Source organism: Triturus cristatus, chromosome 11 (genome assembly GCF_964204655.1).
Source record: "Triturus cristatus chromosome 11, aTriCri1.1, whole genome shotgun sequence".
Lineage (NCBI taxonomy): Eukaryota > Metazoa > Chordata > Amphibia > Caudata > Salamandridae > Triturus > Triturus cristatus.
This window is the reverse complement of record NC_140594.1, coordinates 675085662-675112617: the sequence shown is the minus strand read 5'-3', so window position 1 is coordinate 675112617 and position 26956 is coordinate 675085662.

Sequence of the window (26956 nt, the reverse complement as noted above, 5' to 3'; positions counted from 1 at the left end):
AAAGACATGGGGTGTGCATACCACACCGGTGTGCATATGGAACATACCTATCAGGGCTCTATACTGAATGACATCTTGAATGAGTTTGTTTTGTCTGCTATGAATAAGTTGCCCCCAGATTAAAAAGAATGTTGTCCCCACTTTCACCGGGAGAGTTTGTGAGTATTTTATGCATATTATATTTGTTTCTACACCATTATTTTCTTATGTTTTGGATTTTAATATGAAGGAGAGCGTGTACAGTGACCATAACCCGGTGTGTGTCTTGACTAGATGGCCCCTAGTAGAAAAGTTAGCCAACAATGGAGCAAGGGGGGCACTGACAGCCATGGATGGGTTGAGGAGACTAATGTGGGTACAGATTATCCCAGACCAGTTCTATGTGTCCCTGCTCACCCGGAGTTTGCCACTTGCCCAGACAGGACGGCAAAACCATCAGACATCCTGGAGGCCTTTAGAAGCAGGTCTCAGGCAGGCGTGCCTCTTATACAGGTCCTAGATGGTTTGACTGAGTGCTCCTGTGCCTCCAGGAGATGGAAGGAAGCCTTGGGCGCCACACCAAGAGATTCCTTGGCTGTCAAGAGGTATTGCAGACAATATAAGGCCGCCTTGGCAAAGCGTAAGTCAGCCCTGAAGGAGGCGTGGACAGACCTGGTAGAGGCTAGCACAGTGCCCAATACCTCTGAGTTCTGGAGCATCATCAATAGCCCGTTTTTAGTAGTAGACAGAGCCAATACACTGGACGCCAATATTTCCGAGGATGATTGGGTAAGTCACTTTGAGGGCAAGTTCCAGCCTGAACCCCCTCAAGGGTAGTCATGGATATCAGTGAGGGTAAATTTGGGTTCATATTTAGCACACAGGAGGCAAGAGCAGGTATAATGGGTTTAACTAAAAATAAGGCCCCAGGACCTGATGGGATTCCACCAGACCTCTATATTTCTAACCTGGACATTTGGGGACTCATTCTTACTGCAACTATTAATGATGCGGTCATAATTGGCCGCCCTGACACTTGGGCATTATCTATCATTGTCCCAGTTTTTTAAAAAAAAGGAGATCGGGACAGCACTCATGGTTATAGGCCCATCTACCTTTTGGGCTCTGTTGTAAAGGTGGTGGGACACATAGTCCTTGATAGGCTCGCTAGCTGGGTCAAGTCAAGTCAAGTCAAGTCAAAAGATTTATATAGCGCGCTACATACCCAGAGGGTCTCAAGGCGCTTGTAGAAGGGTGGGGAGTTACTTGTCGAATATCCACGTTTTGAGTTGCTTTCTGAATGCTAGGTGGTTCTGAGTAAGGCGAAGGTGAGTGGGAAGTGAGTTCCAAGTTTTAGCAGCTAGGTAGGAGAAGGATCTACCTCCCATGGTGGTTTTGTTGATGCGAGGTACAGTGGCAAGGGCTAGGTTGGAGGATCGTAGCTGGCGGGAGGGGGTGTAGAAGGATAGTCGTGTGTTGAGGCATTCGGGTCCGATTTCGTAGAGTGCTTTGCGTGCGTGGGTTAGGAGCCGGAAAGTGATCCTCTTATTGACGGGGAGCCAGTGGAGGTTTTTCAGGTGATCAGAGATGTGTTCTTTACGCGGGATGTCTAGTATGAGCCTGGCTGAGGCGTTCTGGATGCGTTGTAGTTTTTTCTGGAGTTTTGCGGTGGTGCCGGCGTAGAGGGTGTTTCCGTAGTCCAGTCGGCTCGTGACCAGAGCGTGGGTGACTGTTTTTCTAGTTTCGGTAGGGATCCAGCGAAATGTTTTTTTGAGCATGCGAAGAATGTTGAAGCAAGATGAAGAAACGGCGTTGACTTGTCTGTTCATCGAGAGTGAGGATTCCAGGATGACGCCCAGGTTCCGTGCGTGGTCCGTCGGGATGGGTGCTTTTCCAAGGGCCTCTAGCCACCAAGAGTCGTCCCAGACGGAGGGGGAGGTACCTAAGATGAGGACTTCTGTTTTGTCTGAGTTCAGTTTCAGACGGCTGTGCTTCATCCATTCGGCTACTTCTTTCATTCCTTCGTGTAGGTTGGTTTTGGCCGTGTTAGGGTCTCTGGTGAGTGATAGGATCAGTTGAGTGTCGTCGGCGTAGGAGATGATGTTGAGGTTATGTTGGCGTGCGATGGCCGCGAGGGGGCTCATGTAAACGTTGAAGAGGGTGGGACTGAGTGAGGACCCTTGAGGTACGCCGCAGATGACTTCAGTGGCCTCTGACTTGAATGGTGGAAGGCAGACTCTCTGGGTTCTTCCGGAGAGGAACGAGGTGATCCATTCCAGTGCTTTTCCTTGGATTCCGATGTTTTTGAGGCGCTGTAGAAGGGTGCTATGGCAGACCGTGTCGAAGGCTGCGGAGAGGTCGAGGAGGATGAGGGCGACTGTGTCTCCATTGTCCAGTAGAGTTCGTATGTCGTCTGTTGCGGCGATGAGGGCGGTTTCAGTGCTGTGCTTGGCTCGGAAGCCGGATTGTGAGGAGTCGAGGGATTTGTTGGTTTCGAGGAAGGCGGCGAGCTGGTTGTTGACCGCTTTCTCGATGACTTTGGCCGGGAATGGGAGGAGCGAGATGGGGCGGTAGTTTTTGAGTTCGGTGGGGTCAGCTGTGGGTTTCTTCAGAAGGGCGCTGAGTTCGGCATGTTTCCAGCTTTCCGGGAAGGTGCCGGATTTGAGGGAGCAGTTGATGACGTCTCGGAGGTGTGGTGCTATGACGGAGTCTGCTTTGTTAAAGATGTGGTGAGGGCAAGGGTCTGTGGGGGATCCTGAGTGGATAGAGTTCATCAGATGGATGGTGTCTTCAGTGGAGACTGGCTTCCAGTCATTGAGGATGTTCAGGGGGGGTGGGGGTCCTGCAGGGGATTGGGTGGGTTGGTCTTCGGGTTGGTTGTCGAAGCTGTTGTGGATGTCTGCAATTTTGTTGTGGAAGAATGAGGCTAGGGAGTCGCAGAGGGCTTGAGAGGGGGTGATGTCGTTGGAGTTGGCTGAGGGGTTGGTAAATTCCTTGACGATGTTGAATAATTCCTTGCTGTTGTGGGCGTTGTTATCTAGACGGTCCTTGAGGGCTGCTTTCTTGGCATTTCGGATTAGTTGGTGGTGTATGCGGGTGGCGTTTTTGAAGGCGTCCTTGGTGCCGGTGGTTGGGTCTTTTTTCCAGGCCTTCTCGAGGGAGTGACAGAGTTTCTTGGATTTCTTAAGATCATCGTTGAACCAGGAGGCCTTCTTGCTGCCTAGTTTGATTTGTCGTTTTTTCAGTGGTGCTAGGATGTCGGCGCTGTTGGATAACCATTGGGTGAGGTTGGTGGCTGCTTGGTCTGGGTTTGAGGAGTGGGCGGGGGGCCTTTGAAGAAGCGATGAGGAGATCTGGTCGATGGTGATTTTGTTCCAGTTTCTTTGCAGAGTGGGTTGGGGGTGGTTGTTGGATGTGGGCTTGTTGTAGGTGAAGTGAACGCAGCTGTGGTCAGTCCAAAGGAGAGCTGTGGTGTGGCTGAAGGAAACATGCTTGCTGGAGGTGAAGATAGGGTCGAGTGTGTGACCTGCGATGTGGGTGGGGGTAGTGACAAGTTGTTTAAGTCCGAGGTTTGCGAGGTTGTCCAAAAGGGTGGTGGTGTTGCGGTCGTTGTTCTTTTCAAGGTGAAAGTTGAGGTCTCCCAAAAGGATGTAGTCCTCGGAGGGGAGCGCGTGTGGAGTGATGAAGTCCGTGATGTCTTCACTAAATTGTGCACGGTGTCCTGGTGGCCTGTAAAGGAGGGTGCCTCTGAGTGTGGTCTTGGGGTCTATGTGGATCTGGAAGTGAAGGTGTTCAGAGTTGGCGAGATTGACGTCTGAGCTGGTTGAGGTGCGGATGGATTTCTTATAGACGATAGCGATGCCTCCTCCTGTGTGGCCGGTACGGTCCTTGCGAATGATCTTATATCCTTCTGGGATGGCAATGGTGATGTCTGGGGCTGAAGAGGCATTCATCCATGTTTCTGTCAGGAAGGCGACGTCCGGAGAGATGGTGTCGAGTAGATTCCAGAGGTCAATGGCGTGCCTGTGGACCGAGCGGGTGTTGAGCAGGATGCATTGTAGGTGGTTGGGATCGGATATCTGTTGTGTGTTCGTGGATGAGGAGTTGTTCTTGGTGCCGTCGAACTTGCAGGAGTTGCAGGAAAAGGGTCCATGGGTGTGTCCAGGAGCCGCTTGGATGCAGTTGGGGGAACGGCCGGGGTTGAGGGCTAGGAGGGTGGTGGCATCGTAAGTAATGCGGGAGGGGTGGGCATTACGAGGACCAGGGGCTCTGGCGCTGGGCGCGGTCCAGGCGCGGACGGGCGTAGACGGGCTTACCTTTGGCGCACCTTCGGCGCGAATGGGGCGCGATCGCTGCGCGTGAACGCTGCGCGCAAAAGTCACTGTCATAAGTGGATAGTTGAAGGGGAGGGGCGAGGCAGGCTCAGCTGGGAGGCGGGAGCGTGATTGGAGGGACGGGCTAGGACGTCACAGGAACCAAATGGCTGCAACAACAACAAACACTTAACGCAGGGAGAGGTTGGGGCGAGCAGTGGGGCGCAATGATCAAAATATATATTTTATGAAATAAATGGCTGACATAGAGTAGCGCTATGAGCACAGCACATTAAGAGTGACAGGCGGCGCTATGAGATTGGGCACAGAGCAAACACAGAGCAGCAATCACAAAGCAGCAAAGCAGCGCTGAGGACAGAGTGAGTCAAATGCACAATGCGGCGCTATGGTAGTCCAGCTGAAGAAAGCAGATATTACAAGCAGCGTGGGAGAAGCGCTACGATACCCAGCAGGAGAACAGAGGGGAGCAACCGGATCTGCACGAGTCAGGACGGTCAATAACATCTTGACCAAGGTCCAGTATGGTTTTCGACTGGGCTGTTCAACGGTGGACCAGAGTTTAAATTTGTACATGCTCCTGGACAAGTATACAGTCGCCCATACTGGCACCATCTACTTAGCTTTCATGGATCTGTCTTCCACATTTGATCCCGTTAACAGATCCAAGCCTTGGCAGATAATGATCTCTATTGGCATCGATAGAGACATTGTTCTGTTTTTAATGGATCTCCATAGAGACACCAAAGCTGTAGCACGCTATTCTAAGGATCTCAAAGTATACCGTGAGTTTGGATACAAAGAGAGGTCCGTCAAGGGTGTATCCTGGCCCCTTTTCCTTTTAATCTGTATATTAATAACTTGGAGCAGGCCCGTTTGAAATTAAATACTGACTCCCCTCAGGTAGGCATGCAAAGTGTGCCTGTCCTTCTGTATGTTGATGTTCCTGTCCTCATGGCGAGGACAGTGAGGGGTCTACAACGCTTATTGAACTCCTTAGTACATTTTATAGAGGACTTGTTGGTCAATAACAGTAAATCATTTATCATGCAGGTGGGCCAGCATTCAGCTAAGCCCTGCACTTTTTTGGTGGGGGCTACACCGGTCCCAAAGACTGATGTCTTTTCATACCTAGGGGTGGGGTTTGATGTAGCCCTGAATTGGCACCCTTTGACAAGTGGAAATAAAGGGGATTTTGCTACGGTTATTGCAGGCATTCGTAACTTTGCCCCCAGACTAGGAAGTAGACCGATCGGGCACTATTGCAGATTTACAAAGCTGAATGTAAATCAAAGGTCACCTATGGGAGTGAGCTTTGGGGTTATATCGAGTACGACATGTTGCAGTCTATTTAAAACACTTTTCTGAGATGGATATCTAGCTTAGCCCAGTGTATCTCATCGTTTATAGCCCAGCAAGAACTTGGGATGGCTTTCCTCTCAGATGTGCTGGCCTATCGTCCATTGACATTATGGATGAAAATCTGGATGAAGAAGGGAGCTGACCTAATTAAATTAATCCTGTGGGATTGTCTTTCCCTTGACTAGTCTAACCATATTTGCTGGTTAAAGTATATCAGAGAAAGTCTTTCCAGCATGGGAAGGTCTGATCTATTTGAGAATCCAGAGGGAATATGTAGAAGAGATATGAACTGGGTAAATGAGAACTTCTTCAAAATGTGCACATGGGCTAGGGATGAAGAGAAGTTGAGGAAGCCCAGTGTTCGTAAGTATTCCCTGTTGAAGACAGTGCCATTCACTGAGTCCTATCTTTTATGGGTCAAAAGTGCCCACAACTGCTTTTTACTGACTCGATTTCGTCTGGACCGCTTTCATTATCTCTTAGCCCATCCCCATGGTGCATATAGTGGGCAGTGTCTTTTACCCTGCGGCTGCAACAGAAAGTCTCCCCCAGGATAGGATTCACTTTTTTATGTTTTGTAGTTTTTTTGAGGTCCCAAGAAAGTCTCTTATTATTCCTATTCTTAAGAAAGCTAGCTTTAGGCAGGTTAGGCCGGCTTTTATCTTTTTACAACTGCTTTCAAGCGGTAATCACCCATTCCTACAAGGCTTTACTCTGCACACCATTACTTCGCAAGCGTTAAAACGCATGCGATGTAGCAACGCGTAACCTTTACTATGCAAGTTGTTACATCGCATGCGTTGTAATGGATAAACAATGGCGCACAGGAAGAGACGCTGCAAAGAGGAGCGCACACAGGAACCCACCACCTACCCTTGATTTAAGGCCTGTTCTACCAGTTTTCGCTCAGACGCAACATTCGACTCCCGGTCCAGTGCGATGACCGATACTTGAACCCTGAGTCTTGACACCAACCCAGACATCACCTATTGTCGGAAATGGATCCAATAGTTTTATCTGTCTCCAGCCTCATGCTTACAATGATAATGATTATGGCGATGACAACTGCATGGAAGCGGAGCGTGCCGGGGAGGTGACAGGGAGCGTCGGATCAGGGATAGGGAGACCAGCCCTCGTCGTCATGGAGTGAGGGGGCCATGGGTGCAAATGAGTCCCGCATAGGGTTTATCACCTACAAGGAGGACGTCAGGAGAGGTAAGCTGGGGGTGTTGTCCTAGGAGGAGGGACGTGCAGGGGGTAGGTTTTAGGGTAATATATTTGTGTATTGTAGAGTAGTGTATTTGGGTTTAGGGTAGACTTGGGGCAGGGTTGTGATGGGGGTAGTGTTTTAGGGTAGTGTAGCTGTGTTTATGTAGAGTAGTGTATTTGGGTTTAGGGTAGTGTCGGGGGTCGTGAAGGGTAGTGTTTGGGAGTATGGACAGGACTGGGGATAGGGACAAGGTCGTGTTGGGGGTAGTGTTTTAGGGTAGTATGGTTGTGTTTGTGTAGTGTATTTGGGTTTAGGGTAGTGTCAGGGGTCATGAAGGGTAGTGTTTCAGTGTAGGAAACGGACAGGGGTAGGGTCATGCTGTTTTAGGGTAGTGTTGTGCTGTTAGTGTAGGATAGTGTTTTAGGGTAGTGTCGGGGTGTCATGCAGGGTAGTGTTTGGGTGTAGGGACAGGACTGGGGGGTTGGGGGAGGGTTGTTCAGGGGTAGTGTTTTAGAGTTTAAGGTAGTGTTGTGGTGTTGGGAAGTGTAGTGGTTTAGTGTAGTGGTTTAGGGTAGTGTTGGGGGGTCGTGCTGGGTAGTGATTGAGTGTAGGAAGCGGGAAGGGGGGAGGGTCATGCAGGGGGTAGTGGTTTAGGGTAGTGTTGTGTTTGTGTTGTGTTTGGGGGGGTTGGATAGTGTTTTAGAGTTTGACATGTGTAGGGTAGTGTATTTGTATTTAGTGTAGTGTTAGGGTACATGTCTGCTCTCATTACTAGGCAAGTTTTTAGTTCGCATACATTAACACTTGCAATGTAAAGGTATTAGAACTAAACGCTTGTGTAGTAACGGTAATTGCGAAGTAAAAACTTCGTAGTAAAAAGCTGCGAAGTGATGGTATGCAAAATAACGAGTCATATTCCTTTCAAGCAGCTCGGTATTACACGCTTAGCTTTTTAAGGGCTGCAATTAGGCTTAGGTCCAGCTGCGATTAATTTTTATGGTTGAATTAGGGTTACAGTGGTAATATGAAATTGTTTTTACTATAGATCCATCAAAAGTCTTCTCTAGTTAACTCTGCATTATGTATTATTTGTGTTATATTATTTGATGGCGTCTTTTTTAAAGCGGTTTGACTTTTAGGGTTTTCTTATAAAAAACGATTAAAGTTGATGATGACAGTAGATGACAGTAGATTCACAAGGCATAGACATATGCTCTGAAAGTTCCATCACTAGCACTCTGAAATCTGATGACTGATCACAGCAGATCTGCTGTGCTTTTTATTGGTGGAACTTATGTCTTTACAAGTTAAGATGTAACCAAGGCCAGCAGATTCTCCTTGGTCCCCAGGACACCAGGTATTGACCAACATGCAAGATTGAGTGGAAGAGGCAGACAGTCTCTGACCCTTGTATCTCCCACAATTTACCTTGAGATAATGCAGATTAGGCACCTATCTGATCCTACAAGAGACAGTCAGGATGACCTTTGTATTTCAGTGGAGCACAAGAACAGTTTTCTGCAAAGTGTGCATACAAAAAACATTTTTTAACCTGTTTATATTCAGTTTAATAGTCCCAAATCAAAACAACCATGCAGCACCATTAACATTGGGAACGTACACATTGCACAGGACCTTCCGTTATAAAAGTACAACAATGTTCTGGAGATAAGTATCTAGGAACAGAATTATAACAGCAAAGAAGTACAATCAGTTACAACTCTATTAGAGACAAGTATGCCCCTACGATCCAAGTCAGTACCCTCAGCACTTGAGTGGTCTCCATCAAGGGTCACAAAGCGTTCACACAGGAATGCCCATGCGTCCAAGTCATCTTGAAGTTTTTAATCTTTTCTACTATGTTTCATGTGCCGCTCTTGCGCCAGTGACTACTCTACCACACCCCTAAACTAGAGATCCACCGAAGTACCCCCTTGCCCCATCTAGGAAATATAATTATACACAGGGCCCACCCCTTATGCCCAGAAATGGAACCGGGGTACAGATTGTAAATTAACAACATTAATTCCATGGGACTCTTTTTTTGTACATAATCAGTTTGACTCTCTCTCTCTTGGTATACAAAATACTTTTCTCCATTTATTCTCTGAACATAGAAGATGAATCAAAAGAAAATTGATTAAAGTGCAGGTGGTGCAGTGCTCAAAAGTGCAGTGATGTGCAATAGTTACAATAATGCATATTTACAGTGGGATGTCTTAAAACAATTTGTAACCAAGAAAAAGGCTAACATATATCCACAGGTTGCAGTTTGCAATTTAAACACACAAAGCTAACCGCGGCAGACCACGTGTTGCACCTCAATCCAGTCAAGTCCAATTTAGTGTCCTGTGCATACTCTTCCGGCACTAGCCACCGTTCAGTGCCACTGGAGACCAGAAAATAGGAAATTCTTCAAAAGGAGGGTGCACCAGGAAAAAGTTTTAATGTAGCAAGTTTAAATCCATCATCTTCATTTAATATTTCAAATATTGCACAAATTTTAAAATCAGCCAACGTGTTTCGTTCCTGTCACACTAGGAACTTCATCAGGGCTTAAGGTATAGTATATCGTGTTCACAGTACTTTTGAGTATTAGTTGTTGTAACCTCATAAGGCAATCACCAAATCATGGGGTTATATTCATCCAGTCCACAGCAGGTACATAGGGACCATATCATGCCCCGGCTCGAGACCAGAGTCCTAGATATTTATTTATTTTACAGAGTTTTATATAGCGCAAACTTGACCCGAATCGGGTATCAGAGTGCCTTACACAGCACCAGCTGCGTTACATGAGGACACATTCCTTTTTTGTTGTTGTTGTTAGATACTTCAACGCGTAACCTGCAGTCTATGTACCTTCTCCTGGCCGTCCTGAGCGCAGAAGAGATTAAAATGGTAGTCCTCCCACATTTCTTATAGCTATTCATGAACATACCAATTCCCCTAACAGTTTCTTCACCACCATGAGAAGCCTTTTGACTCAACTTGTTTGGGCAGGACACAGACCCCAGACAAAATGGCACACGTTGGTGCTCCCCTATGAGCTGGAGGGTATGAGGAGGGGGGTTGTGAGTGCCAGACATACAGTTGTATTACCTTGCAGCGCACTGTCAATTTGCATTCCACTGCTATCTCGCAGACACCCGCCTACCGTATGCAAGACCAAAGAGGGACCAAGAGGGATGTGTACCGCTCCCCTCTACACTTCTAAAAAGTATACCCATGGACTCCTCCAATATCCATATCCAGGCGCGGTCTACTACTAGCTGGACGTGGAGGAAGCACCTCCACCTCCACGTTCTTGTGGTGGCATTATTTACTCTCCTGCTCCTCAGTTGGTGCACAACCCCTGGCTTCCACCTCACACAAGAAAAGCTGGTACAGCGTACTCTCTTACTCCATAAATTACAAACATTTGGAGACCTCTTCCCAGACGGCCTGGTCATAACGCACACAGACTCTAATCACTTTGGTGACACTACACATATGGATCCTTTTATATTTTAGAGGATACACAAAACGTCGTGTCCCTGGCTGCCCTCCTACCTGTTGGCCTCTACTGACTCCCCTTAACTGCCATTAGTCATTACTGCGGCGGATGGGGGGGGGGGGGGAGGGGTGGAGGTAGACTGGTCACCAGACTGTAACAGGCATGTGCAGTGGCGTAGCTAGACCTATGGCGGCTCCTGCATTTGCGGCCATGTGTAAAAACTCATGCTTATCGGCCCCACCCTCCCTTTGCTACACCACTGGGCATGTCGCAATGAAATCAGAGCAGGGCAGTAAGTTCAGAGCAACATGGGAGAGGGATTTGGGACATTTGTTGCCAGATAAGATCTGGCACTACTCTTGCTCCCGAATGAAACTTAATTTCCCAATCATAGACACACATTTTTACATTATAAATTACTCCACCCTGTATACGCCGGACGTCATGATCTGGCTAGAATTGACCCCTCATGAACATCCCAATGCCCCAAATGCAAAGCAGATAATGCCAATTCCATGCACCTGGCTTGGAACTGCCCTCACATACAGGCATAGTAGATGGCAACACCACCAGGATTGAAATCATTCTCACACCAAATTCCTTGCTGGTTCTCCAGGGATATTCAAGGTTTTCCGAAAAATATCTGTAGATTCACTGCAATTGCGTTATTGGTTGCCAAGCAAGGATTAGCATTGAACTGGGGCAGCAAACATTGCTTTACCAAATCAGAATGGCTGCAAGCATGGTATATTGTGACACAACTAGCTAGGCCTACGCTGCATAGCAACCACCCACCTCTTAAACAGAAGAGATCTGGCAGCCCTTGCACAACTTTTTGCTTACACTGAAAGCAGATATGCCAGCCTGACTAGAAGGCATACCCCCGCAGAGCGAACCATAGCCCCCAACCCCATTACACCATGCTTTACCCTACCAATTGTGTGCTACTGGAGTTGCAGACCTAAGGCCTAGTCAAATAACTAGACTACTGCCACCACCCAACAATCGATGATTAAGTCCACACTGTGTGTATCCATATGCAGCACGACTTGTCGTACATACCTGGTTGACACCATATTTTCAGCATTTGATTTATGTATGATGATTGAAGATATGTCCTTGTTTTTGGATGGTATGCATATAAAAATGAAAAATAAATACAAAGTATTATCTGAAGAATTATGTATAGGTTGAAGAGGAGTGATGGGAGCTACTGGAAGTTTCAAGGAAATGATGCCAAGCAATTACTTTATGGCAGTAGGAGCTTGGGATTTAACATTGGTATTTCAACGTTTACAAACCTAGAGTATCACGACGTGCATAGCACCCAAATAATTACATGTCACGATTCACTTTCACCACCAACACGTTCCTATGTGAAGGGCTAATATTACGCTGAAGGTCTATTGATATTACGTATTTCACTACCGTCTGCCTAACAAGGGCAGTAATAGAGCAGATTTACCAGGATCCCAAATTAGCCAATACCCTGGTGGCCATCTGCTCCAAAGCTTTTAAAGAAGTTTGCCTATTGATTTATGGCAGCATGTAATACTCAGAGCTCCCCCCCACCCTGTTGCTCTTTCAGCAAGGACAAAAAGCTTTCTTACTGTGGATAAAGGATTGCTAAAGCAGAAAGGTGCTTTCTTACTATGGATAAAAATGTGCTTAAGCAGAAAGGTGCTTTCTTACTATGGATAAAAATGTGCTTAAGCAGAAAGGTGCTTTCTTACTATGGATAAAGGATTGCTAAAGCAGAAAGGTGCTTTCTTACTATGAATATAGGTTTCCTAAGCAGAAAGGTGCTTTCTTACTATGGATAAGGGATTGCTAAAGCAGAAAGGTGCTTTCTTACTATGGATAAAGATTTGCTAAAGCAGAAAGGCGCTTTCTTACTATGGATAAAGGATTGCTAAAGCAGAAAGGTGCTTTCTTACTATGGATAAAGGTTTGCTAAGCAGAAAGGTGCACGATACCTACTATGCTGCAGTACCAATTGTGAACCAACAGCTCAAATTGACCTTGCTTGCTGCGTGTGAACTCAAAAACCCCAAAACGTAAAGTATTGACAAAAACACCTGGACTAGTTAGAGGTGACAAAACATTCGGAAACTTGGCAGTTATGCTTCTACATGGCACTCTTCCACAATCCAATTTGCTTTAGATCAGGACATGGTTTGCAAAGCTGGCAGAGCGCTCAGCAGCCTTCATGACCGGCCGTGTGCATGACTGGAAGTCAGTGAGCAGGACTGCACACTGTCTGCAGGAATGTATATGCACTGGGCTGATGGTCTACAAAGAACGGTGTGCACACATGCATTGGACGTGTTAAGGGCTGGCTAAAAGGCTAATGGTGTGCAAAGTTATCTGTGCGTCAGTAACTACACATCAAGCCAACCCAAACTACTGTGGCATGTTTTAAATCCTAAGTTTGTGCTTCTCCAGACCAAACACTCATAAAATATACTGCCTACTAGTATGGATGATGTGATTCCTACACTTTGTAATCCTTATTGCATTAGGAGACATTTACACAGGCGATTCATTCTTTCTGTATAACGTGTGTCTGATGTAAAGTGCTCTGGCACCCTACACTGGTCTGTGTAGCACTATTGTAGCACTATCAAACAAATGAAATGCATGCGAGCGAGGGGATATGGAAGGATGAGGGGCACTGTTAGAGGGTGGTAGTGAGGGAATTTGTGGAGAGGGAGGTCATGGGGGGCACACAAAAAAACGGTATTGTCGCACTGGGCAGCACCAACTTTAAAGTCACCCTTTAAGTTGGCTACAACACAACTTCTGTGGCTTTTCAGCGGCCCTGGATCCATGGCTGAAAAGCTCTGTCCCAGTTTATCAGTTGCCATGGGTCTACGGCTGGACAAAGGAATCAGTTTGGGCCCAGGAAAATACAAAAAAAATGGTCCAAATAGCTATGTAACCCAAGTCCACACTGAAACGTTCTTGAGCCCTGCCCAAAGTGAAAAGTCAAGGTACAACGGTTTCAGTTCAAATTGTCTGTCTATCTCTATAACGGTACTACTGTGATCCAGTAGTTACAGTACTGTAGGGACTTAATAACCCTGTCAAGAGGTGGGCTGTCCTGTCGTATCTGGAATACTATGGGGCAGACATCAGCCTTGTCCAGGAGACCTACCTGTTTGCAGGGGATTGGCACAGGCTAAAATCTAGGGCATTCCTGCACCATTTGTTTCCCTTCATGGGCCGAAAGGCAGAAGGAGTGGCTATTTTGGTTTCACATAAGTTCTGGGGGTCAATTGGTACTAAACTGTTGGAACTCAAGGGACGTCTACGGGTATATAGCATATGGCTGGACACCCAGACATGCACCTTAGGCTCCCTTCACGCCCCTAACGAGAGGCGGGAGCACTTCCAATGGACGGCCATAGAGGATATCCTCACCTCACAGGACTGATTTGTTTTAATAGGGGACAACTTCAACTTGGTGTTCAATAATGATGTGGGTCGCTCAGCCTAGAGGGAGGGGGGCACAGGGGTATTAACGGATGAGAGTTTAGCCTAGTTGCAGGAGATGGGTCTGTCGGACTTCTGGAGGGTACTACATCCCCATACCTGCAACTATATTTTCTACTCCCATGCACACAAATCTTATGCCTGCTTGGATTACTTCCTAGGGTCCAGGGAACTCCTGCAGCTGCTCCAGTTGGTGGAGATCGAATCAAGAACCCTTTCTGACCACTCAGCGCTCCTTCTCAAACTGCACCCCCCCCCCCCCCCCCTGATCGGGGACCTTCCCCAGCAATGGAAATTTAGGGATTTGCTGCTCCAGGGCCGGAGGTGGTGAGACAGATCGAAAAAGCTATTACTGACTATCTTAACCTTAACGATACCCCCGACACACCGTGTCAATTCTATGGGATGCCCTGAAGGCAGTCATCAGGGGAGAGATATTAGTGCTCTCTGCGGCAGAGAACAAGCTGTGAAGGACCAAGAGGACAGAACTCCAGGGACAGGTAAGCAATCTGAAACATATCCATCACCTCACAGGGGCTCTGAGGATTTAGCGTCAGCTAGAAGCCGCCAGGAAATAGCTGGCGGGATTGGACTTAGGCAGGGCTGAGTATTCCCTCTTGCCACTAAAACATTCCTTCTATGTGAATAGGAATAAATGTAGGAGGCTCCTGGCCAGCAAGCTCCCAGCCCAGAGACTGTCTACGAGAGTTGATTCTCTGTGCTGCGAAGGGGAGACGGTTAAAGGGGACGCTCCGATAGCAGCCCAGTTCAGGGATTTCTACACAACTCTATACTCTGAGCAGTTCCTTCCCCCTCGCTACCTCCGCACCACAACTACAACCCGACTGACTGACGCCCAGGCAGCTTCTCCCGACAGTCTGATATGCATATAAGAGGTAATATCCACCATATTCAGACAGGAAACTTGTAAGTCCACAGGCCGTGATGGCTTCTCATTGGGCGTTTATAAAACTGTCTGCCTCCTGTCCTCACGAGGCTCTTCAACACTATCTCGAACACAGCCATCCTTCCAACCTCGATGCAGGAGGAGACCATTGTCATCATCCCCATGTCTGCCAGTCTGGAAAAGACAAGTCGACTATGCAGGAATTACCGCCCCATTTCACTGTTGAATGTGGACGTGAAATAATTTGCGAAGATTCTTGCACCCGTCTCAACCCCTTCTTGCAGGGCCTTGTATCCCTCAATGAAGCAGGCTTTATCCCGCAGAGACAGTGCACGGATAATACCAAGCGACTCCTCCAGATCATAGATAAAGCCAGTTGCATGGAGGGCGCAAATATGCTGCTCTCGGTCGATGCTGAGTAGGCATACGACCGTGTTCACTGCCCTACCTGGAAACGACATTGACCCACTTTGGCATGGGGGAGCGATTCCGCCCTTGGGTCCTCAGCAACTATGGGACCCCGGTCGCCTCAGTGCAGGTGAACGAACGGGGCTCTGAATGTTTTCCGATATTCCGGGTCTCGCGGCAAGGTTGCCCCGTCGCCCCTCCTCTTCGTGTTATATATGGAGCCCTTTGTGCAATGAGTGAGAGACCACCCGGGAATCAGGGGAGTTCCCTTTGGCGGGGAGGAACATTTGATATGTTTATACATAGACAATGTCTTGGTGATGCTAAATGATCCCAGAGAGACTCTACCCTATTTCTTAGAGAAGATGGGGGAGGCGTTGGAGTTCAGTATGAAAGTCCACAAGTCACAAGCCCTCAATATCTTAGTCCTGCTGGCAGCACTGGCCTCTTCAAAGCAGACCTATCCGCTACACTGGGCAAATGGACTCCATCCCATATTTGGAAGTACAGCTGGCCTCGACCTCAAAGAAAACCAGAACCCTCAACTATCAAGAACCAACGTAGCGAGTGCAGGCCGAGCTGGATCGCTGGAGTCATTACCAGCTGTCTGTATTGGCCTACATTGCGGCCCTGAAGATGGCCATCCTCCCCAAGATACTCTTCCTTTTTCAGGCCCTACCTCCAACTGCAACGACAGGCATGATCCCTGCCTTGCAGGCCATGCTACATCACTTTATCTGGGCAGGCAAGCATCCCTGGATGAGTAGGGAACAGAGAAGGCACCCCCAGCTGAGGAGGGGTTTGGAGTGCCATGCCTACTCCATTATTATCAGGCGGCCCAGCTTCGGTATCTGTTTCAGTGGTCTACAGCAGAGTCAGAAAAACCATGGCTGTTCATGAACAGGGCTCTAGCTGTGAACTCGTTGGGGAAAGTCTTGTTTCTTCAGCATGTACATCATGCGCCCAGTCTCTACATATCCCCAGTCACGAGCTCCCTGCTGAAGGTATGTGACTCGTTGACCATGTCACTTTCCCTCTCCCCGGACACCGGTGGTTGACAATCCAGCCTTCATGCCCAGAGTGGGGTCCATTTTGAGCTTGGCACACAGCTGTCTGCTGAGTGGGGGGGGCACTTCTTCGAGCAGGAAGGTCCTATTCCCTTGGTCACTCTCAAGAGGGACTATTCTATCCCACAGGATGAACGGTTCCGTTATCTACAGATCAGACACTGGCTCCTACATCCATCAGTCAGAGAGGGAGGCGAGGGGCCATTGCAGCCATACGAAAGAAAAATGGCTCTTGGTCCTCCCCCCCCCCCCCCCGCCCCAAATTAACCAATCGGACAAACGCCTCATCACTAAATTATATGCCCTGCTTCAGCCAGCGCAGCGCAGGCAGAGGACAAATCCCCCATCCAGCTGCACTGGAAGGAGGGACTGGGATGGCAGCTTTCCCATAAGGAGTGGCAGGATATCTTTAATAGAGCAAAACAAACTTCATATAATACATCTAGCATTAAAAGGACGGTGAAGATTGACACCTACTGGTATTTAACCCCAGTTAGACTCCACAAGGGTAACTCGACTCAGCCAGTGTTCTTGGCGACAATGCGGGGCAAAGGGCACCCTAACTCACATCCTCTGGGACAGCCCAAAGTTAGCCCCGTTCTGGGATTCAGTCTTCGATTATATCGACACCCACTTCGGAACCCAGCCCTCTAGGTTCCCGGCCTATACCCTACTAGGACTTCCCAATGCTTTTACTTATCAACTCACATCATGCAGGAGGTGTCAAATTAGCATAGCCTGGGGGCGGCCCTCCAAACCATTCTAGGGCTCTGTGGAACCACCACCACACTGACAAACCTAAGGTGGGTTCAGTGCCTCTGGTTCGTTCTGGGAATGGAGAAGCTTACCCTTACTCTCTCCGCCCAGGGTGACACGTACACAACTCTCTGGCAACCATATATAGCCCTGCTGTCCCAAGAATTTAGGGAACCGACCTGCCCCCGCTACTTAGGGTTACTACGACTCACAGACCCAGATTCTGCTGAAGATGTGGAGGGCGCTTCCAGAGTAATACTGACCTGGGATTTTCTTTTCTGTTTATTCACGTTGCTACTGGTACCCGGGAAGGGAGAAGGGAAGGATGGTGGGTAGGGGTTACTGCTGAAAAGTTACGCTCTATACTTGTGATTTTAAGGGGGGGGGGGGGGTTGAACCTTCTATGATGGCAAGTTCATTGTTGTGATGAGCAGAAGCTGTTACAATAAAAACATATTTAAACCATAAAGCATAAAGTGGTAGCACATTTTCCATTGAAATAGCAAAAATATTTCCCACTGACTTAACTATACAGTGTACAAACAATAATGTTTGGAAATTGAGTTTGTGCAAATATTTGTCATTTGCACGTCATCAAGTTAAGTGTTCTGATTTGTTTTGCTCCTATTTAAATATTCGTTTGCATCATACTTCTGAATTACACAAAAACAAAAAGTGCTTTCGTAACTCCTGATATACTTTGAAATATTTATACTACGCATTTACAAGCTATTTAAATATTATATGTTAGAAAACAACTGACACCCTATAGCCTTTTGTTCCTTCATGATTGTCAGAAGGCTCACTTGGCAAAATCCTCTGACTGTAATAAGAGAAAGAAAAGTAAACACCATTTTCCAGGATATGATAAGCAGCAATTAGTAAAAAGACAAACTGCCATTTGACCAGTCCTTGAACAGACAGCAAATGAAACAAGATAAAAAAAAACAAGATTTAAAGACATCTTTATTGCTCATTCACTTTCTGAATGAATAGAACACCTGTTCCTTTCCAGCTCATGTTCAATCCACAGAATGGGCCAGTAGGTCCTACGATTACCTCAACCTGATAAAATCTGACTTGCCACAGTGAGTGGCTGAGTACATTTGTGGAGGTCTGTCATTGACTAGCTTTTCACAGAAATTGAACATCCCCCAAGACGTTCCTGGTGCATGGCAAAGATGAACAATAAAAAGGGGTGAAGGAGAGCTTTGGGACTATGGCAGGCAAAAGCAGGGTGGCAAGAAAGCTGATGTATAACTACCCCAACTCACCAAACATCTGCAGGGTCTTTGGGGAAAAGCCAAATGGACACAGGAATGGAGGTTGCAAAGTTTACTGGAAAGGCACAGAAAACCGAAATGGATGCCACTATTGTGCAGGAAATCACTGTCAACCACAGGACACGATTCACCTTGCAAACAGCTTACCAGACACACACTACACATGAAACATGCAATACATAGACTTACACACATGCATGCCTGGGGCAGTGGAGAAGCAGAGATGCAAATTACAGTAAACAGCAAATGTTTTCCAGGATGAGCTGATGAGCCATTACCCATCAAGGAGTACAAGTACAAAAGATGGTGCACTTGAACTGTATCCATCCGCCATTAGCGATCTAAATGGACACTTTTTCAATGCACAGACCATGGCTCTATATTGAAGACCATAATACAGACACAGTGTTTCTCTCGAAGAAAGTATAAGCCTTGACTTCCTTGGCCAAACATCTACAGATATCAAAGAATTTACGATTAATTAAAGGATTTATAAATATGAAAACCACAACAGGTGCTCCAGTGATAAAAATGGCGCAGTGAAAAGTGGATGGTGACAAATGTGAAAAAATGTGTGCTGGTACCATGTACAAGCAAATGAATACAGAGCCCAGGAGCTGATGAAGATATATACTTTTAACAACAAGCCACCAAATAAGATTACACTGTGTGCGTTCTGTCTAATAGTATCAGTCCACTAGTACAATATGTTGACGTTTCGACCCTCACAGAACATTTCATAAAAGGGTCATCATCAGGACAAAAAAATGGTAGCAACCAACACTGTGGATGAATGATAAAATGCTGCTCCTGGGTGTCAAGCCACTCTGGGAAACAATACCAAATTTAAGAGAAATAATGCTAAAAGCAATGGCGGCTGCTAAGGAACCAGGGCGACTGGTCTGAGTTGACTGTTTGGCTGCTCAGGCAGTGCCGGTGAGCCTTGGGACAGCTCTCCACCAGGCTGTGCATCACAACTGGGTGGAGAAATGCTATGTGCGCACAACTGTTTAGCCAGCCCAAGAAGGCCGGGCAAACCATCATGTGCACTGAGTAGTGCCCATGCTACTCCACCTCCTGTGAACCAGCCAGCCTCGCCCCAACCTAGGTCCGTGCAGAAAATAAAATGATATTAACAATGTGTTATTATTTTATTTTTCCTTGTTGCACTTCTCTCAGAGCAGTGGGGCGATACTCCTCTGCCTCAGCGGAGGACCCACCGCAGAACACTAGGCTTGTACACGCCATCAGTGGGTCATAACTGTACAGCCCACATTCGTAGAGTGGCTGGCTCTCAAAGATGCTGCCTGTTGTTGAAGACCTGCAAAACACAAGGAGCATCAGTAGTGAACTCAAAATTTGTAAGTCTACTGCTGGAAAACAAAGGACCAGCAAATGTCAAAGAATGGCAGGATGGCATACCTTTCCCAACCATACTGTCAATTTCATACCTACCTAATGCAGCCTCTGTGCTGAATGGATGATGCACAGCGATGCTACAACACACCAGGCCTGAACCATTTGGGTTCAGGCCTGCCACTATTCAGAGCTTTCACTGCTCAGGGCACTTAAGGAGAGTTTGGATAGCAATTATGTTTATGCACAGAACTGTCAGTGAACAGGTCTGCTTGGGACATCCACAGCCTGGGAACGTAACTAGAGAGAAACCGTGACACTGGGAATAATGAAAGGAAACTTACATATGAAGATTGGAGAAGTAGAGAGTATACAGGGCTGGACAAGAACTGGACCGGTGAAAAGGGACTGCTATTGTTGAAGAATGGAGCTTCAGATAAGACTGGGCTAGACTGCATTGCAAAGCTTTACATAAGTGAGGTACAAGGAATGAGGGAATTCACTGAAATGGTCAGAGCTAGGCATGAAACAGAAAAGCAGACTGAAAGCAGTTTAAACAGGGGGACTGGAGATGGTTGACAAGTGATGGAGATGGACTAGAAATTCAGAGATAGAGAAAGGATAGGCATATAGCCAGATGGAAATGGAGAGGAACACAGCATACATTAGTAATGGAAGAGGGCAGGACAGACTGAATGCATTGAAAAGTCTGGAGAAGGGAATCGAAATTCAGAAAGTCATGAAGGAAAGAGCAAGAGGCAGTTGTATATAGGAGAGGGACAGCATGCAGAGAGACTTGGAAGAGGGGAGGTAGAAATAGAAAAACAGTAAATATGAATAGAGGGCAAGAAGGATTTTAAATGTGAAAGAACGAAAAGATGGGAAAACAGGGAAGTAAAAAACAAAGAAAAATATGAAGAGAAGAAGTGGTCCAAGAACTTAAAGGATAGAAAATGGAATGTGTGAAAGAGATGGATGATGGTAAAGGAGAATTAGAAAGAAAAAAAACGGAAGAGGCACATAGTATGTGTAGCGAAAGACTAAAAGGAGAGAATAGCAAGGATATGAATTGTGAGACTAGAACTAGAGGGAACGTGCAGAAGGAGTTGACATGCATATTAAAAGTTTGGCGGACAGGATACTCCACCACAGAAGTGGCAGACGATCCTGTCCGTCAAAGGGCATGTTTCTCTTAGCAGAGCCCCTGATGGTTCCACCAGTGGAAACGTTTGATCAGTCGAAGTATCTTAAACCATCTAAAGTATTTAGGGTGAAAATTAAATTTTCCCTCTTCAAGGTTCCCAGGAAAAGCCTAAGTGGTCGCACATTACATTATGAAAATGAATTCCACGCCCTGGGAGAAAACTCCAGTTGTTTTTTTTAAACAAGCTTCTGCTTTGGAAGTTTGGTATTGAAGAGCAATGTAACTTTCTGAGCAGCAACCTGAAACATGGAAGCCGCTCAGAAACCTTCAGTGCCTTCAGGGCAGCCCCATGGAGTCTCCTCTGAAGCCAATGAGATCTCTCCCAGGCGGGTGAGATCTTCAAATATGACGGGCGGTCATCGCCAAACTTTAAATAAGGCCATAACTTTGAACATACGAAGCTGTGCAGTAAATACTGTGAGGAGTAAGAGGTTCAAAGACATGATATGCATAAATACTGTGAGGAGTAAGAGGTTCAAAGACATGATATGCATTGTAAGATGAAAAAGTCTATGAAGTCTTGAGCATAACCCCTTTTGGTCACAAATTTGTCACACAAAATACATGTGAGTGCAGGCTTCTCATGATTATAATGAGGCTTTGGGGGGGGTGGGGCGGAAGCGACCGACCGTCAGGAAGGCTCGCACCCCATGGTTTTTGGGCCGGGTGGCGCGGTCCGGGCCCAATTGGGCTCTTTTTGGGCTCCATTTGGACTCGGGATATTTAAACGATCATTACGGGAGCCGTGTCACCATTTTGGAAGGTGACACGGTGACCGTTTTTGTCAGCGCAGGGAAAGGTTTTTGTGAGGCTTAGTGTAGCCAGGAGTAGTGAGTAAGTTCTGCACCTTCGGAATGGCGGACAACAACGCTCGAGTCCAGGAAGCTAGGAGGCTCATGGCAGAGGCCGGCCACATGGACCTCGTCTGAGGCCATCAGGGGAAATCATCCCTGCCGCCGCCGCATGGGGGGGGGGGGGGGGGGGGTTGGAGCATGCCGCTGCAATACTAGCGTGTTCCCCGCCACGGAGCGGGGCAAGCAAAAAAGCTGTGGAGGTACATGGCGGGGGCCGCAGAGCGAGTGTGGCCCCTGAGAAGCGGGGAAAGAGGGGGAGGAGCGCCACAAGGCACCCACCCCTGACATTTATGGAAGGGAAGGGAGGAGAGGAGTGGTGCGTGAAAAGAAGCACAATGAGGGCCCCGCGGTGGTGACCGCCGCAGGTGCCACAAGCAAGCAGAAATCTTCTTGGGCACCTGGGGGCATGGGCCAATGGGGGTTACTGCTGATTTGGAGGACCAGAGGAAGTTTGTGGGGGGAGGCCCACAGGGATACAGATCTAGGGGCTGGGGAGGTCTGGGGCAGAGGACAGAAATGTGTAATTCAGCATTTGTCATGGCCGCAAGGGGGGGGGGGTCAGTAAACAATTTCATTCCTGAAGACTTGACGTCAGTGTCGTACTCCTCAGTGGACGTAGCCAGGGCCCTAGTGGAAAGGGTAGGCAAAGGGGCCAAAATGGCAAAATGCAACATCATGGCCGCCTTTCGGCTGTTGCCAGTACACCCGGATGACTTTCAGTTGCTGGATATTCAAGTGGACGGGAGCATCTTTGTGGACAAGGCTTTACCCATGGTGTGTTCAATATCATGTGCACTGTTCGAAAAGTTCTGTTCATTCCTGCACTGAGTTTTCTCTTGGAAAATGGGAAAAGAGACAGTGGCACACTACCTTGATTACTTTTTCCTGGTGAGATGACCAGGTTCGGCGAGCGACAGACTACCAGCAGCAGCTGGACAGTTTCCAGAAGCTCATGGGGACACTGGGTGCCCACTTTAGCGCCAGAGAAGACACAAGGTCCAAGCACGGTGCTGTCATTTCTGGAGGCCAGGTTGCCAGAGGATAAAAAACTGCACATGCGGTTGTTGATTGAGGACATCCTGGCCAAAAGGAAAGTGACAGTGGGGATGGTACAGGTGTTACTTGGGCATTTGAACTTTGCATGCAGGGTAGTGCGGGCAGGACGGACATTTTGCAGGAGACTGAGCAGGTCACTGGCAGGCCTCACACTGCCACAATACCGCATGTGCCTGTCGGCAGGGACAAAGGAAGACTTAAGAATTTGGTGCAGGTTCCTGGAGAATTCAATGGGATACCCATGTCTGCACCAGAGGAGTGGGAATGGGATGTTCAGATATTCTCGGACGCCGCTGGAGCATGCAGGTTCCGTCTGTACTGCCAGGGCAAATGGTGTGCGGAAGAGTGGCCGCATCATTGGAAGAGCTGGGGCAGGAGCATTGCCTTTTTAGAATGGTTTCCCTAGTGGTAGCAGTCACGCTGTGGGGGCAGAGGCTAGAACACAAAAGGGTCACTTTCAGGGTAGACAATATGGCAGTGGTGCAGGTGGTCAAAAGGCAGGTCTTAAAGTTAATTAGAGTATTCATGCTAGGTTCCTTAAAGTACGACATACAGTTCAGGGCAAAGCACGTCCCAGGTGTAGACAATGATATTGTGGATCTCATTTGCAGTGGGAGAGGTTCCACGGGCTGGCCACGGAGGTGGAATCTCACAAGATGTCGGTGCCCGAAGGGATGTGGTATGTAGGAGAAAAAGGATGCTGCAACTGGTGGTAGGGTCGTTAGCGGTTTCTATGAGACAGGCTTACGGACACGCGTTGCAGGAATTTCTGCAGGAAGGTGCGAAGGAGGTCTGGGATGTGGGCCAGGGAAGAGGACGTCATTCAGTTCATTTTGGATCTGATTGAGAAATGTTTGTCGAAGGTTACCACAGTGGCGAAGCTGGCAGGGATAGAGTTCATGGGCAAGTTAATGTGGGGATATGCCCCAACAGCAGCCGAGCTGGGGAAGCGAATGCTAGAGGGTTGGACCAGGGAAATGGGTAGGTGACAGCGGGTCAGTTTACTGGTGACAAAGGTGATGTTGGGTAGAATGATAGAGGTGTTACCAAGAATATGCATCAGCCGGCAGGAGGCGGTCATATTTGCTGCGTTAATTACTAGGTTGCATTTCTGAGCATTCCGAGTTTTGGAATTGTTGGGAAGGAAAGTGGATCCAGGACTGCAAAGGAGGGAAGTACAGGGATGCGAAAAGGGAAACAACGCAGTCTCCATCTTCCTCAGGCACTCGAAGACGGATCAAAGGGGGTGGGGAAGTCAGTGGTGCTTGGGGCCAGTGAGGATCCCCTGATATGTCATGTTCAATGGGGGTATGCTTTGAGGAACAAGGAGGGGGCGGACGTTTTTCACAGAACATGGGGGTGGGAAGTGACGTCGGCGCAGCTGCTATGGGTCATGATGCATTCGTTAAAACTTCTGGGGGAGGTGCCAGAGGAGTTTGGAACTCATTCCTTCAGGATAGGGGTGAAAAATCATAGGGACTATTTCTGAGTGGCATCAGGTAGCTATTTTTGGCCAGTTTTACTGTTTCATTTTATGGTTGGGGACAACCAGGTAATGAGGTTAGGATAGGATATACTTAGTAGATAGATCTTTAGTGAGGTAGAGAAGAGGTTACAGGGTTAACAGTTACTGCTTGAGTAGATAGATCATTAGACAGGTTTAGAAGAGGTTACAAGGTTTTAAAAGAGTGAAAGTTATTGATCAAGTTGGGGTCTGTGAAATAAATTGCAGTTGTGTTTGGGGAAACCTTAGGGGTGGGGGGGGGGGGGAAGGAGGATACGTAGATGACGCTTGTACAGCTAGTTTTAGTTTTGTGAGGCAAAGGCCAAGGTTATGTTTTTTTTAGGTGCACCTGTCTTCAATAAAGCAGCCCCTTTCACACATCTGGAGAGTAAATTGTGGTCCGTTCTGCGGCACAATACACTCCTATGCAAACCATCAAAAGAAAACTGAAACAAAACATACAGCGTAAAACTAGTTCCTCCAGCGCTGAACTTGCAGAAGTGTACAGAGGGTCTAGGGTTTACATAACTCAGTTCCAGGGAAACACTGGCATACATGTAATTAAAAATATTTTAAATACTCTTTGGTGTGTTTCCAAAAGATTATTTTTAGGTAAACTAAGTCTAAAAGGCGAGTGGCAATGGGTTTATTACTTCTACCCAAAGAGTGGAGAGAGTCTAATGGCTGCTTCGCTCCAAAACCATAAAGCCACCTTAAAGTGGTCCTTATTTCACCCATAGTGTACAGTGTTCTGAAAGTGCTATGCTTTGTTTAGGTTTTGTGCGGACTGAATAGGTTAGTGTAGAGGAAATTGTGAGTGCCACAAACCAGCTTATCTGCGTTCTTTCTTAGGGATGCGATAACCCGTTTGCTCTCTTAGGGATAGTGCCTTGAAAATCTGTAGGTGCCCAATTGTCAGCACAAGGAGCACCTGCAAACTAATTTCTTCCTGTCACAGTATGAGGAATCGTCTCTCCTTCGCCTATGTTATGGTTGCAGCAAGAAACCTGGGACCATGGTCAAGAACACTGCCTTCGTCAGAAGTGAAGCCTACATTGCTGGATTTGTTGACATCAGCCTCTCCCTCTGATTTCAAGAAAAGTCTTAAAGGAAGCTTGTGCAGTAGTTGCAACTGGACTTCATCACATACCCAAAGCATGAAAAATGCTGCCCGATCAACCAGCAGCAGTACTTGGTCTTCACTTCCGAGGGAGACTCGGCACAGCCACCATAGACGTTTGGCAGGAACAGGCTTAGATTCTGGAGATGCCCTGCTGCTCTGACGTGCCCTAAAAGAAAAAGACTATCTGCCACAAGTAAAAAGTGGGTCATTACCTAGAATAAGAAACTAGGCCAAAATCAATACTTTGATAAATTCATCTTAGAGAGAGGGTGACTAATGCTCCACAAAGACATTCCAGCCTAGATGTAAACAAAAAGCAGCTTTGTCACTTGTGGTTGAGGGCTGTACAGAAGACTGGGGCTGGTGAGCCTGCACTGCCCTGACCCAATCTGTCCCATCTTGGACCCTATTTGGAGACCTGTCTGCCCATTTCCTGCCATGGAGATAAAGAAGTTAGACTTTTTCATGTCACGGGCTCCAGCCCATGCTCAATGCACCTTTGCTTTCCAGCTAGGTTTGCACTTTACAAACAACCATGCATTCATATATACAAATAGGCCTTGTGCTGATATCAAGTTCTCTGCAACTGGTCGGATAGGTCCCAGTACTGGAATTGTATTCCCCACTCCTACACCCCAGAGTGCTAGGGTATTTTATTCTGCAGTTGGACCTGCACACTATATTCCAGTGACTGGGGGTGAGTGTCTGAAAAGTTTCAGCGCTCCGTCCATCATCTCCTTGTGTTCACTATATTCCAGTTCACTAGTCCCAAACTGTGTGACTTTAGGTCACTGGATACCCCTCCTACCTCTTGAACAAGACTTACCACATTCAAAGTACAGGCTTGTGGGATTTCATTCCTGCCAGGGATACAATGATTTATGCTAGTCTCATTTTAGCACCCGTAGGAACCCTTCAGTGATCTAAGACGGTGTAACACTGGCATTCCCCGACTGGTCATGTCCTGAATTTCTTTCCAGTCAGCCGCAGCCCGTGCAGTTACGAGCGGAGGGGTGGGGGATTCGACAGAAGACCACGAGGGAAAATTAAATACATTATTAATTTTCCCTCATCGTGGTCTGTCGAAAGCCCCTCTACCCCCGCCCCATCCGGGTTGACTGCTCTCACCTGCACGGGCCACGGCTGATTCCTGTGAGGATACCTTATATCCCAACAGGACAAACTTTTGAACTGGCCCAAAGTTTAACTTGGATGGGACCCTGTTCCACATTTGGTGTGTGGTTTTCACATGGAACTCCCTTTTAGAAAAAAAGTTTCTGTTCATAGACTTTTCTGTGTAGAATGAATCTTTTAAACAACCTTTGTAATTACATCAATAATACTCTTGAAAAGAGAAAGGAAGATTCCAGAGCAGCCAGTATTTATAAACAACCACAGTTCAGCCGAACCGAGTTTATAGAACAAGGAGTATTTGTTTAAACAAACAGATGTGAGTGTTTCTCAAAGAAAGCAGGAAGAGTGATTATACACAAGGTGAAAAGACAAACCAAAACCGAATTTGAAGATGAGAAGGTAAGGTGCAAGGTGAACATACACAGTATATA